The sequence below is a fragment of the Gekko japonicus genome, unplaced genomic scaffold, assembly GCF_001447785.1.
Source record: "Gekko japonicus isolate JY-2015 unplaced genomic scaffold, Gekko_japonicus_V1.1 scaffold584, whole genome shotgun sequence".
NCBI lineage: Eukaryota > Metazoa > Chordata > Lepidosauria > Squamata > Gekkonidae > Gekko > Gekko japonicus.
In genome coordinates this window covers 258,859-270,940 of record NW_015173141.1, presented here as the reverse complement: position 1 = coordinate 270,940, position 12,082 = coordinate 258,859, and positions in this window count along the sequence as shown.

The window sequence follows — 12,082 nt, the reverse complement described above, 5'->3', positions numbered from 1 at the left end:
ACAGTAACCAATGACTTAACCCATCTTACATTTATAGATGCTATGTACAAATTTTTGACGAATCGAAATTTGTATCTTGTATTTGAACATTTTACAATTTGTATTTGTTAAAGTCAATTTTTGAAATAATAAAAAAGCACCTCCCCGCCTTTCTCTGCTCACCCGCCGATGCGGATGGGCAGGGAAAGGCCTGCAGAGGCCCTGGCGTTTCTTTCCCCGCCTGCCCACCAATGCGGACAGGCAGGGAAAGGCCTGCAGAGGCGCCCCATGCCATTCCCCGTGTGTGCGCGCGCACATGCCCCTATGTGGGTTCTCTCTCCCCCTTCTGTGTGTGCGCGCCTGTCTCTCTCTCTCTGTCCCTCTGTTCCTCTCTGTGCCGCTGTGTGTGTGTGTTTGTGTGTGTCTGCCCCTGTGTGTGTGTGTCTGTTTATCTCTCTCTCTGCCCCTTCTCTGTGTGTATCTGTTTCTCTCTCTCACTCTCTCTCTGCCCCTCTGTTCCTCTCTCTGCCGCTCTGTATGTGTGTGTGTCTGCCTCTGTGGGTGTGTCTGTTTGTCTCTCACTCTCTCTGCCCCTTCTCTGTGTGTGTGCCCCTGTTTCTCTCTCTGCCACTCTTTGTGTGTTTGTGTGTCTCTGTGTATGTGTCTGCCCCTCTGTGTACGTATCTGTTTGTGTCTCTCTGTGCCCCTTCTGTCTCTCTCTCTCTCTGCCCCTCTGTTTCTCTTGTTCCAAATAGTTGTTTTATGTGGGGTTGTAGCTGCCCCAAGAGCCATTGGGCTGCAGGGAGAGGTACAAATTGTTCAAGCAAACAAAACAAACAAACAAACAAACAAACAATGATCTACACAGGAAACCTGGTATAACTATACATATTGTTTGGCCATTTGAAGTATGACTTTTATGAAATAGCTGCTATATCTCTGTAATTGGTCCAAAAGGTCCTGAATTTTATAGGTGTGATGAACTATGGAAGACATTTGCCTTTTTCACACATGATTTCTAGTACTGCTTTAAACAGTAATACGTCTTCATCTGAAAGCAGTGTCCCTTTGACTGTTTGTCACCTTCTTTCATTTTAAAAATACTTCATATATATCCATTACAAAGACTATTTTAGTTTTTATACATCTTTACTGGAGGTTGAAAGCAGTCAAGATACACAAAAACTACAATAGAACTACAACATTTCTAGCTCTTTTTTGACCCCATCTCAAGTTGTACATAAGATTTTTCCTTGTGTGTGTGTTCACTTGAAGAAGGCAACTTGGTTATTTATTTAATATTATTTAATGTTATTATAAAGTGTGTAAATCTGTTTTAGGCACACCTCTCTTTCAAGGGGTCAGGTTATTCATAATTTACTAGAGAAGGGAGGATGTCTTTTCCAGGAAGTAGATCTGCTAGCCCTGTGAAACATGGAGCATGCAGAATGTGTACCACCTGTTGGAGTGTCTGCAAGTGACTGAAAGAGAAACTTGCATGAGATTGTGGCTTTTCTTCCATTATTAATTTTTTACTGAGCATATAAAAAAGCTGCAATCTTGCACAAGTCCCATTCTCTAATGTCACACTGTTCATACAAGTAGACCGTTTATTTGGACAGGGTTTTTGCAATAATTTATTTTTCATGTAACTATACAGGTACATTGGTGTGAGAAGAATGTAACTTCCTTTTACAAAACAAACCGATCCCACTCATATATAGCAAAGGTCACTGCTAATTTGCCCTTCTAAGAAAACTGGACTTTAAAAAGCTGAACCCAGGAGTCTTTGTATAGCAACTATCACAAAAATAAATAGCAATGCTAACTTGATCTGTATTTTCATGCTTGTTGTAGGGTAGCTTCTGGTGATGCCAGGGGGTGTGACATATGCAAATCAGTTATGCTAATGAGTTATGCTAATAAGCTCCTGCACCTCTTTTTCTACCAAAAGACCCCTGCTCCTACTCATCCTCTAATGTGAGTTATTCTATCATGTGTCTGCAATGCCCTTCCACCCTCTACAGTGGACAAACACGCCAGTCCTTATGACAAAGAATTAGTGTATGTAAATCTGACATCAGAAACCATGACATTCCAAAACCAGTGGAGGAACATTTTGACATTTCAGGACATTCAGTTGTTGACCTAAAAGTAGTAATAATCTTACAAAAAAAATTCAAAGGGAGATTAGAAAGAGAGACTGCTGAATCGCAACTGATAATAAAGCTCAAGACAATGCATCCATCTGGACTGAATCGAGACCTAGGTTTCCTGTCTCAGTACCAATGCTGATTTTTCCATGCCTACTACCTCTCTGCATATTACACGTAATCCAATCACACCTGCTGTTGTCATTTGCCTGCTTATGTCATTTGTCATCTGAAATCACTCCCCTTTTCAATATATAGGACAGATGGACTCACATTCTATCTGTATCTGAAGAAGTGAGCAGTAATTCAAAAAGTGCATACCTTACCACAAATGTTGTGTCTTTAAGGTGCTACTGGAGATCAGTTGTAATTCTGGCAGAACCTCAGCCCCTACCTGGAGGTTGGTAACGCTAGTTCTTCCAGTTGCTGTCTTTTATTGCTGAAGAACATTTCAGGATATCTGAAGATGAATCCTTAATACGATCGGTGGTTTTGGCTCAACTGTGAAATTCCTAAACACCAGCCATTAGGGCTGGCTGCGCCTCTTGTCTTCCAACTCCGTAAAACTACTCAGCAAGAGGAGTTTCAGCAAATCCCCTGCTGGGCTGTCAGCCCCCCCAGGGTTTCCCAAGAAGGGCAATGCCCTCCCTTCCCAGGGCTGTCAGATAGCATCATAAAATTGCTCAGGCTGTTAGGTTCTCAAATCCAGTCAGTCCTGTTTGTTGTTGTAGCAACTTAATGAGTTCCTAGGCGGCACAGGGCTAACTTTGTTCACTTGTTTTTGAAAGATAAGAAGGAAAGGGGACCGTCAGTGGATAATACTGTCTGTGAAGAGGCAGTAAGGAGAGAGAAAAACCATAGCTGGTGGAAAAGAAAAATCAATCAGTCTAGCAATCAGGAGACTGCAGTGGCTGAACTGAAGAATGTACTTCCTGTAGCCTGGAAAACAAACTCTGATGTAAGCTAGCTTAGAGTCCAGAAGCACCATAGAGACCAACAAGATTTGGGGGTATAAACTTTCAAGAGTCAAAGCTCTCTTCGTTGGTATTGATTCTCAAAATCTTACCCCCCCCCCCCGCGTTGGTCTCTAAGGTGCTACTGGACTTGAATCTATCTGTTCTACTGCAGGCCAAAACAGCCAGCCTCTGAAACGATCTGATGTAAGTAATGGATCAAGAGAATTACAGTTTGCCTTGACAGATGGGATATTAATATTGCATTATTAGTGTGGCCTGGTAGCCCTGCCTTAGGGAAAGAAAGGGCCCATCTCCATTGGATCGTTAGCTATGAGTGTGGGGGAGTGTTGCCAAGGACCCCCTTCCTACCTAGATATGTGCTGCCTGCCCTGATTCCTTCCTGGATATTTGCTTTAGCAGCCATGTTAGGAACTAGCAATGCTTTGCTTGGGAGAAGGTGAAGTCAAGGCTCTCCTCAGCCTATGCTAATGAGTGGCCAAAACCTTCGGTGGGAGACTGATTCACTGATGGAACATCTGCATGCCTCCCCATTACCATAGGGGCTTGCAAAGCCAGTCACCCACCTTGGTCTGTTAAGACAATTTCATCAGCAAATGCAAGTCTTCCTGAGTGCAAAATCTAATTACTATCAAGCAGTCAGGTGAGCTTATTACCTTGTGCTGACCTTGCCTGAATATCTCCTAGCCTACCAGCCTGCCTCAGGCATGGGGGAAGACTCTACCTTGCCAGCCCTTTTGTCTACCTTGTCTGGATACAATCTCTTTTTGTCCCCTTTTGTCACCCTGCCCCTCTTAACTCAGTCAGAGTGTCACATTCAGGGCTAAGCCTGGTGCTGTTGCTCTACCCAAGGTTCCCAGGATGCACCAGTACAAGGACAACAAATACAGAAAGACACAGGAGCAAGGTTTACAAACCAGTTCAGCAGCAGGTATTCAAAGGTTCAGTCCAGGGGTCAGGGCAGGAGAGTCAAGGGTCTAGTAGTCCAGTTCCAAGGCTTAGAAACAAGTGCAGGATGCAAGCCTCTTGGTTCCAGGCTTCAGGAGTAAGCATGGATTAGACAAGGTACAAGGCAGCAGGGCCAGGGTATCATTCTGTTTTCTAAAGAGGTCAGCACACAGAGGGGTGGCAAGCAAGGTTGCTCACACACCAAATGTTGCACAGTGTGTTCCTTTTATCTGCCTCTTTTGCTGACTCACCACCCAAGGCCCTGGTGTTTCTCCTTACAGTTGTGTTCACCTTCCTACAGGTGCAGGTCTTTTACTGTTTCTCTATCAGCCTGTCAATCCTGGTCCTCCAAAAACTCCACTCTAGGAATGAATGCTGATTGTTGCTGAGCAGCCAGGTGGGTGCTTTGTCATCTCTCCTGAGCTGTCAAGTGCTCTGTCCTCCTTCTACACTCTGCTGGTTCAGGAGAGGCTGGCGAGGACGCCAGTCTCTGTGGCCTCTCTTTCTTCTCCTGAAAGAACAAGCAGCCCAGACATGTCTGGAAAGCATTCTCACTTCCTGATGCTTCCCCCATTGGGTCTGTTGCCAGATCTGGTTGTTCAGGTGGGGATTTCATCAGCATGGGGCCCAATTCTTTTGATTCCTCCTCCCCCTCCTGCTCCTCCTCCTCCTGCTCCTCCAAGGCAACTGGCTGGCCCATGACACAAAATTCTTTTGTGCAGGCTCCTAAAGCTATCTCTGCTCCGTCAGCTAAAACTGTGCAGTCTCATCCTCTCAACTTGCACAGAGGCTGCCAACTCCACTTTTCTTTCTCTGGGAATTTGAGACATTACTTGCTGCATGGGAGCACCCCTCCACTGCCTTACTTTATTGTTTTCTTGGGATCGTTGGAAGTTCTGCCTAAAGTCCCTAGTCTCAACCCATGGATAATCAAAACAAACAATGTACTGGAAGTTAAGATGGTTTTGGTATCCTGGGAATTGCAGCTATACAGAATGGCTACATATCTGAGGATATATTTTTAGGTCTGAGTAATCTTTTGTTCTCTCTTCTTCTTTTCAGTTATGTGATGCCATAAATTAATGATATAAGGTGATGATTCTGATAAGGATTTTCGATTGTACTAGTTGTACTCACTATCAATGTTTTAGTTGCATACATTATTGTAATTGTATCCGAACGCATGGCAATATTTGATTAATAGGTTTAACTGTCTGTATGGATTGGTATATATGTAAGCTGAAATTCTGTCTTTCAATAAACATTATAATTTTTTTTAAAAAGAAAAAAGAAAAAGAAATGGAGATGGGAATATTTCTGTTGTGGGGCAGGGAGCAGAGGCCTGTGGCCCAATGCTGGATGTTAAGGTGATTTTGGTATGTTGAGACTTGTACCTTCAGAGGAAAAAAAAAATGGAAGAGATGGGAATAGCCGGGGGGTGGGGGGCAGAAAGATGATTCTGCTGTCCTGGACCTTTCTTCAACCAAATAAATTCTCCTATAAGTTCAGGTCTGAGAAGCCAGAATTTATGTGGATTTACTGAGGATTCTGAGAAGCATTTGGAGATTCGTACTGAGTATCCAGTATGTGAGTGGAGTAGTTGTTATTTGATAGTCTGCTTTTCTTTTGTGTGGAAAAGGAACTTGATTGTTACCAGAATTAGGATAACATGATCCTGTCATTCATATTCAGTGTATGACTGCCATAACATGAAAGTTACAGAAAAGAGATAAACAATCAAAACAATAAAATCATTTCACTTGCTTGATATCCAAATTAACTCCATTGTGTTGTTTTCAATTGGCTGGGGCCAAACTGATGCAAATTGAAGGAATTTTTTTAAAGGATCTGCCCCTTTCTCCAACTGTGCCCTGAAGCCCCATGAGAAGCCACTGCTGGGCCTGGGGGTGGATAAACCCTTATCAGCAATATGGTACACAGCATTGTGACTGTAATATATGTCCAAGTTAGTTGCCATCTAGGACCAAGGGGCAGATGCTTTTTGTAGAGCAGTTGGTATGCTCATGAGGAAGGTGGAGTTAGTTGAAGCCTGATTTTAAGATGGATGCCTGGCTGCAGCTTTGTGTGCTACAATTCAAATGAAGCACATTTAGACCCTTCGTCTGCTGGTGTGGACTCCAAGCTTTACAGTGACCTATAACATTGCCAAGGATTAGGAATCAGATGAAATTGTCTCCCCTAATGCTGCAAAGGTAGAGGAAGCTCCATGAATAAAACAAAAGCTCACATGATGACAGTGATTTCGTCTAGTTCCCCTTTCTTGTTGCATGACACATTATTCAGGATAGTCCCCTAACCTCCAGCAGTGTTTTTATTGTGGCATGAGGAGGGCTGCTGAGAAAAGAGAAAGGCAGGGATAGGGTTGCCAGATATACCATGGCAACTGGCGGGACTTACCAGGAACAAAGAGAGGCCTAGGCTGGTGTTGCCAGCTACATGGTGTAGCTGGCACTTCTGGCATACACTTGGAAGTGACATCATCGTGTTGCTGGCAACACAGGGATGCTCTGGTATTTGGGCAAAAACTTTACGGTAGAAGTTAATATTACCAGAGTTTTTGTCCAAATAACAGAGCTTCCCTGTGCTGCCAATGACATGATGACGTCACTTCCAGTGTATACATCACTATGTTACTGGCCACAGAGGCCTAGTCCTCTTCTTTTGCTGACAGTAAGTTTCCTGCCGGCCAGCTGTTTGGCACCAGGGGGATCTCCTGCCCCCGGCAGTGACCTGGCAAGTCTAGGCAGGGAAGATTTTTTCACAAACCACTTCCATTCACAGAAACTTAGCTGCAACTCAACAGATCTATCCAAGTAATTGGTCTGTGGATTGATACTATAGGTTCCCAAGTGCAACGGAAATGCAATTCTCTTTAGTTGATCCAGTGTAGTGTAGTGTAGTGTAGTGGTTAAAGCAGGGGTGCTGATGGGGGGGGGCACACCAAAATCGTTACTGGTGTCCACTAAGTTTTTTTAGAAAGTGAGTGGGGCCAGGTGGGGCTCTTGCCCAGCAGTGCTTCTCAGGGGTCATTTCGTAGAAAAAGAGCTAGGGGAACTCATTAGCATAACACATTAGCATATGCCACACCCCCTGACATCAGGGGCCCGGCGGTGGACCTGCAAGGCCAGCAGGAGTGCGAGGAAGCCCCGCCAAGGCCCTCCCTGGCCCCAGGCAGGCAGGGGTGGGGAGAGGCGGGGAGGAAGCAACTTACCCTCCCTCTTCTCCTGCCTCCTCCTGGCTGAATGAGGGCTGGAAGCGGGGTGGCCAGAAGCAGGGGGCGGGGCTTCGTCATGTGCCCCACCCCCTGCACCTCACCCGGGGGAAATGCATTCCCCCGCGTTCCCCCCCGAAATGACCTCTGGTGCTTCTGGTTAGCTGCAGGAGATCTGACTGGTTGTACAGATTAAAATAATGCAGCTGCTACCACAGTGTTGATTTTATTCTCTCTCACTACTCTTCCCCTGTGTATTTTTAAAATTTTCCCCTCTTCTCCCCTGCAGTTGGGCTTCTTCTCTCTGTGTGGCTCCACCTCATGTGGCAGCCATTTTGTGGTTGGCTTTGCCTTCTGAGGCAGCCCTTTTGTGGTTGCACCCACCATCCTATTCTAGAATTCCAAAGGTGCCCACAGGCTGAAAAAGTTGGGGGATCCTGAGCTTGAGTGTTGGACTAGGATGAAGGAGTGCCAGGTTCAAAGTCACACCCCGCCATTCTCACACCAGCAGCCTAACCAATCTAACAGGTTGTTTAAAGGATAAAATGGTGGAAAAGAGAATGATATAAGCAGCTATGGGTCTCCATTGGGAAGAAAGGTGCAGTATAAATGCAGCAAGTAAATAAGTTTTAAAACAGCATTCTTTTGATTTTCTACATTGCTAGGCAACCGTGACTGTACTGCTGGCTTTGAAGGCTTGGTTTCTGTCAGTAAAAGGCAAAGGGAGGGGGCAGGGCCCTTTTCTGGGCTGTTTTGGACTTTGAGGGAGGAATTATCAGGGACAGGCTGGTAGCAGCTGTGGGCAACTTGATACCGCATAACTTGCACGACTCAGGCTCGGATGCTTGCTGCTGTTTAACAGCAGCCACCCCACAAAAGCCAGTTTGGTGTAGTGGTTGGAGTTTCAGATGAGGATCAGGGTTCAAAACCCCATTCTGCTGTGGAAGCTCACTGGGTGATTTTGGGCCATTTAACCATTCTCAGCCTATTCTACCTCACCAGGTAGTTGTAAGAATAAAATGGAGAGGAGGATAATGTAAGCTGCTTTGGGTCCCCATTGTGGAAAAAGGTATGGTATAAATGAAGTCCATACATTAAAAAAACAACAACCCATAGCTGAAAATGGGAGGAAGATAAAAGAAAGGTTAGTTGGTAGGTGGGAAGGAGAGAAGGAACTAGGGTAAGGTGAGGGCATGGGAGTGGCTAGGAGGAGGGAAAGAAGGAATGGTGTGGGGAGGGGGATCCATGGAGGTCCCCCTACAAGTCCTTGAGAGTTCCCTGCCACACAACTGAGCCTGGTGGCTGACACTGCGTAACTGGGCCCTAGTCTTCCCAAGTAGAGGCTTCCAGAGGGAGGGAAAGAGAGAAAGCTGAAGACAGAAGGCCAGATAAAGATAGGCCGGTTAGTGAGTGGGAAGGTGATAAGGAAGGAGGAAAGGGGAAGAGGGTATGGGTATTTTCTGGGAAGGGATAGAGAAAATAGTGTGGGAGGGGAAATTGAGATGCCCTCCACAAGTTGTTGTGGGTCTCCTGCTTGTTTACCCTTTTTCTTTTTAAAATCAGTTAAGAGCATTGAAATAAACTAAGATAAAAGAGACATACATGTGTCAGATCTCAAGTCTGTTAAAAGTTCAATTTTTGTTCCAGATACCATTTTCACCACTTGCTTTTTCATATTCATAATAGGAGCATCATGACCTAGAAAAGATGTTGAAGCTCTCTTAATATGAATAAACATTGTCCCTCTCTTCAATGCTGCAAATACTTGTTCTCTGTCTGGAAGCTTTATTCATTCTAGTCTACAAATCCCAACAGACTAGCTTTGAATATGTCAACCATAAGCCATTTTTGTGGTACACAGTGGGTGCGTTCAGACAGGGGATTTACAACGGTTAGGGTGCCGGTTCCAACCGGTGTACTTACGGGCGTTCACACGGCGAACATCTGCCTCCCGTCCCTAACCGTTGTAAATCCCTTTAAACCGTTGCACTCTGCCACTAGGTCCCAAGTGGTGGTAAACTGAGTGCAACGGTTGTAAACGGTGCATCCCGGCGTCTAATCACTCTCCTCCGTTCCACAGCCATTTCCGCCGCCATTTTTTTTTAAAAAACTAAGCGATATGCGCTCAGGCGAAGCTTTGCCCCGAGCGTTTGTTAACAACAACAAAAAAACCCTTACTACAGGGAGGCCAGGTTAGGCTTTAAACTTTAAAGGTAAGTCCTTACCTTTAAAGTTTAAATGTAATGGGGGGGGGGTTGAGCATGCACAAAGATCGCCATTCTGTGAATGGCTGCCTATGCACATGCTCAAACTGTGTTTTTTTTAAAAGGGCAGGAGGAGGAAAAGTCACTTCCTTCTCTTCGATATTAGCTGTCAGCTCTCTTGCAATCCTCCCAGACCTTCCCAATCAATTTCCGATCTACTCCACACTCCTCCACTTGAAAGTCAATCTCCTCCACTCCGTTCTCTGTCTTGGGTAAGGCTTCCTTAACTCTCCATTTCTGTGGCCACGTTTTTAAACTCCGTCTTGGATGAGTCTTTCTTTACTCTCCTGTTGATTTCCCCTTCCTTCGCCCACGCCGAGATCCTTGCTTAGGGATCAGCTCCCCCACGCTGTTTTAGCTCGGCGTTTGATTATCTGCACTTTCTGTATTTTGGAGAATGAGAATGTAGGTAAGTGTGATCGCGTTTATGCCGGCAGAAATGCCCCGTCTGAACGCACCCAGTGTGTGACACATCAAGCATTTACCATAACCATTTAGGTACAGAACTACTGAAATCTTTTGAACTGTTTGTTAGAAACTGTGTTCTTTCTGGCTGAGGATCCCATAGATGGCAAACTGTGGTGCAGTATTTGGTTTCAGGGAAGTAGGGCAGGCAATGGACAACTGTAGAAGAAACTGGGACCTATACACTTGGCAGCTCACTACAAACAGGAAAAAGTGAAATGAAATGTAAAGTGTAAAAAAAGAATTCAAACACCTTGGGGAGTTCCCAGTCGTTTCTGGTTAGGCTTGCCATCTGTTTCTTATTTCAGGATAGTCTTCCTTATTTATTTGTTTCAGAAGTACTAATAGAAAATAAGTGATGAACTGTAACTGCAAGACATGTTTTCCATACTTAAAAGTGGCAACCTTAGTTCTGGGGGCACATTAACACAGGAACATGGAGGCCCTGTCTTCATGTTGGCTTCTCTGTGCAGTGACTACTCACCTTCATAGGAGCTGAGTTCCATAGCGAGTGAGAGCTATATCTGGAAGGGCTTTCTGATATACACATTGCAAGGGCTTTTAGACTGGGATTGCTTAGCTTCTTTGCTGGGATCACTTTCTGGGAATGATAACAGCCAGGTCTCCAGGGCATCTGATCCATCACTAATGCAAGCTGCTACCCACAGCTATATCCTATCTTGGAACAATGCTCTCAGTTATGTATGAGTGTATGTGTGTTGTGGGGGGTGGAATAACTCCATAAGAAGAACATAGGACACTTGAAAGCAAATGTACCCCTGAAGAACTGTGATAGAACTCTGAGAGTTGGGCACTGAGACTTTGGGAATATTTTTTCCTTGAATTTATGGGGTGCTGCTGTTGGGGTTTTTTTCTTCACAAACCAGCAGTTTTTTTTAAAAAAAGCAAATATTCCTCCTTTTTATTTTTTACTGTTTCCGTAAAATAATTTTTCTACATCTTAGATAGATGGGCGTCAAAATATTTGCTTTTTGTGTACCCAGACATAAAATTGGAGGTCTCGGGTTCTCTGAGTGTGGGTTTGAGCCACTAAGAACAGCAGAAAGAAAACAAGCCATGACATTTCAATCCAGACCCCCCCCCCCCGCGTGGATATAAAGGTTATACAGAGAGACAGCCACCGTAGAGTGAAAACCATAGCAAAGCAAACATGTGTGCGTGTTTGTATGTATCTGTATAGTAATTCTCGGTTTAATGCTTAAACAATAATTCAAAATTATAAATGGTTGAATTTTCCACTTAATATCAATATTATTGACATAAAACTTCAGATGTTTAAAATACTTACTTTTTTTGTATTTGACCACGCAGAAGTTGGCCCATATAGTGCCAAAGGGGAGATCTGTATGTTGGAAACAGTGTGGTAGCCTGGGAACATATACACATTGCTGGCTGGAATGCCCTATTTTGATACCTTTTTGGGAAGAGATAATTTTAACCACAGAGCAAATAACTGGTATAAAGCTGCAAAATACTGTGGAACATCTTCTTTTACATCAATGGAGTATAGATATATCAGTAGATAGTACAATACATCAAATTGCCATACTTTTAGCAGCAGCTAAAAATGCTGTTGCACTACATTGGAAAAGTAAACAGAGACCAATGAAACAGAACTGGCACACTAAATTATGGAATATGTACATAATGGCAAGAATTACAGAGAGTGTTAATGATTCTTATTCTCAAAGAACACAATCTAATTTTTCTGTGACGTGGTTTCCTATATTGCAGTATTTGATGCAACAGAAAGAAATTCCTGATATTATAGATTTGTTACATTTATGGTGAGATAATTAATAGTGTGCCAATGATTGTTAAGATTAATCATTGTACAGGATATATATGACCTATGTGGTGATCTGTTATAGTTGGAATTGTATTTTTATATTGAGATTGATGTAAACTCGAGATTGATGTTTATGCAAACTTGATTGGAATTTTTTTTTTTTAATAATAATTCAAAATTTGGAAATTGTCCCTGGGGAAGATAAGTACCTTTTCTCCTGGCACATTTCTCTCTAAAGTTTCTCACGTGGCTCACTA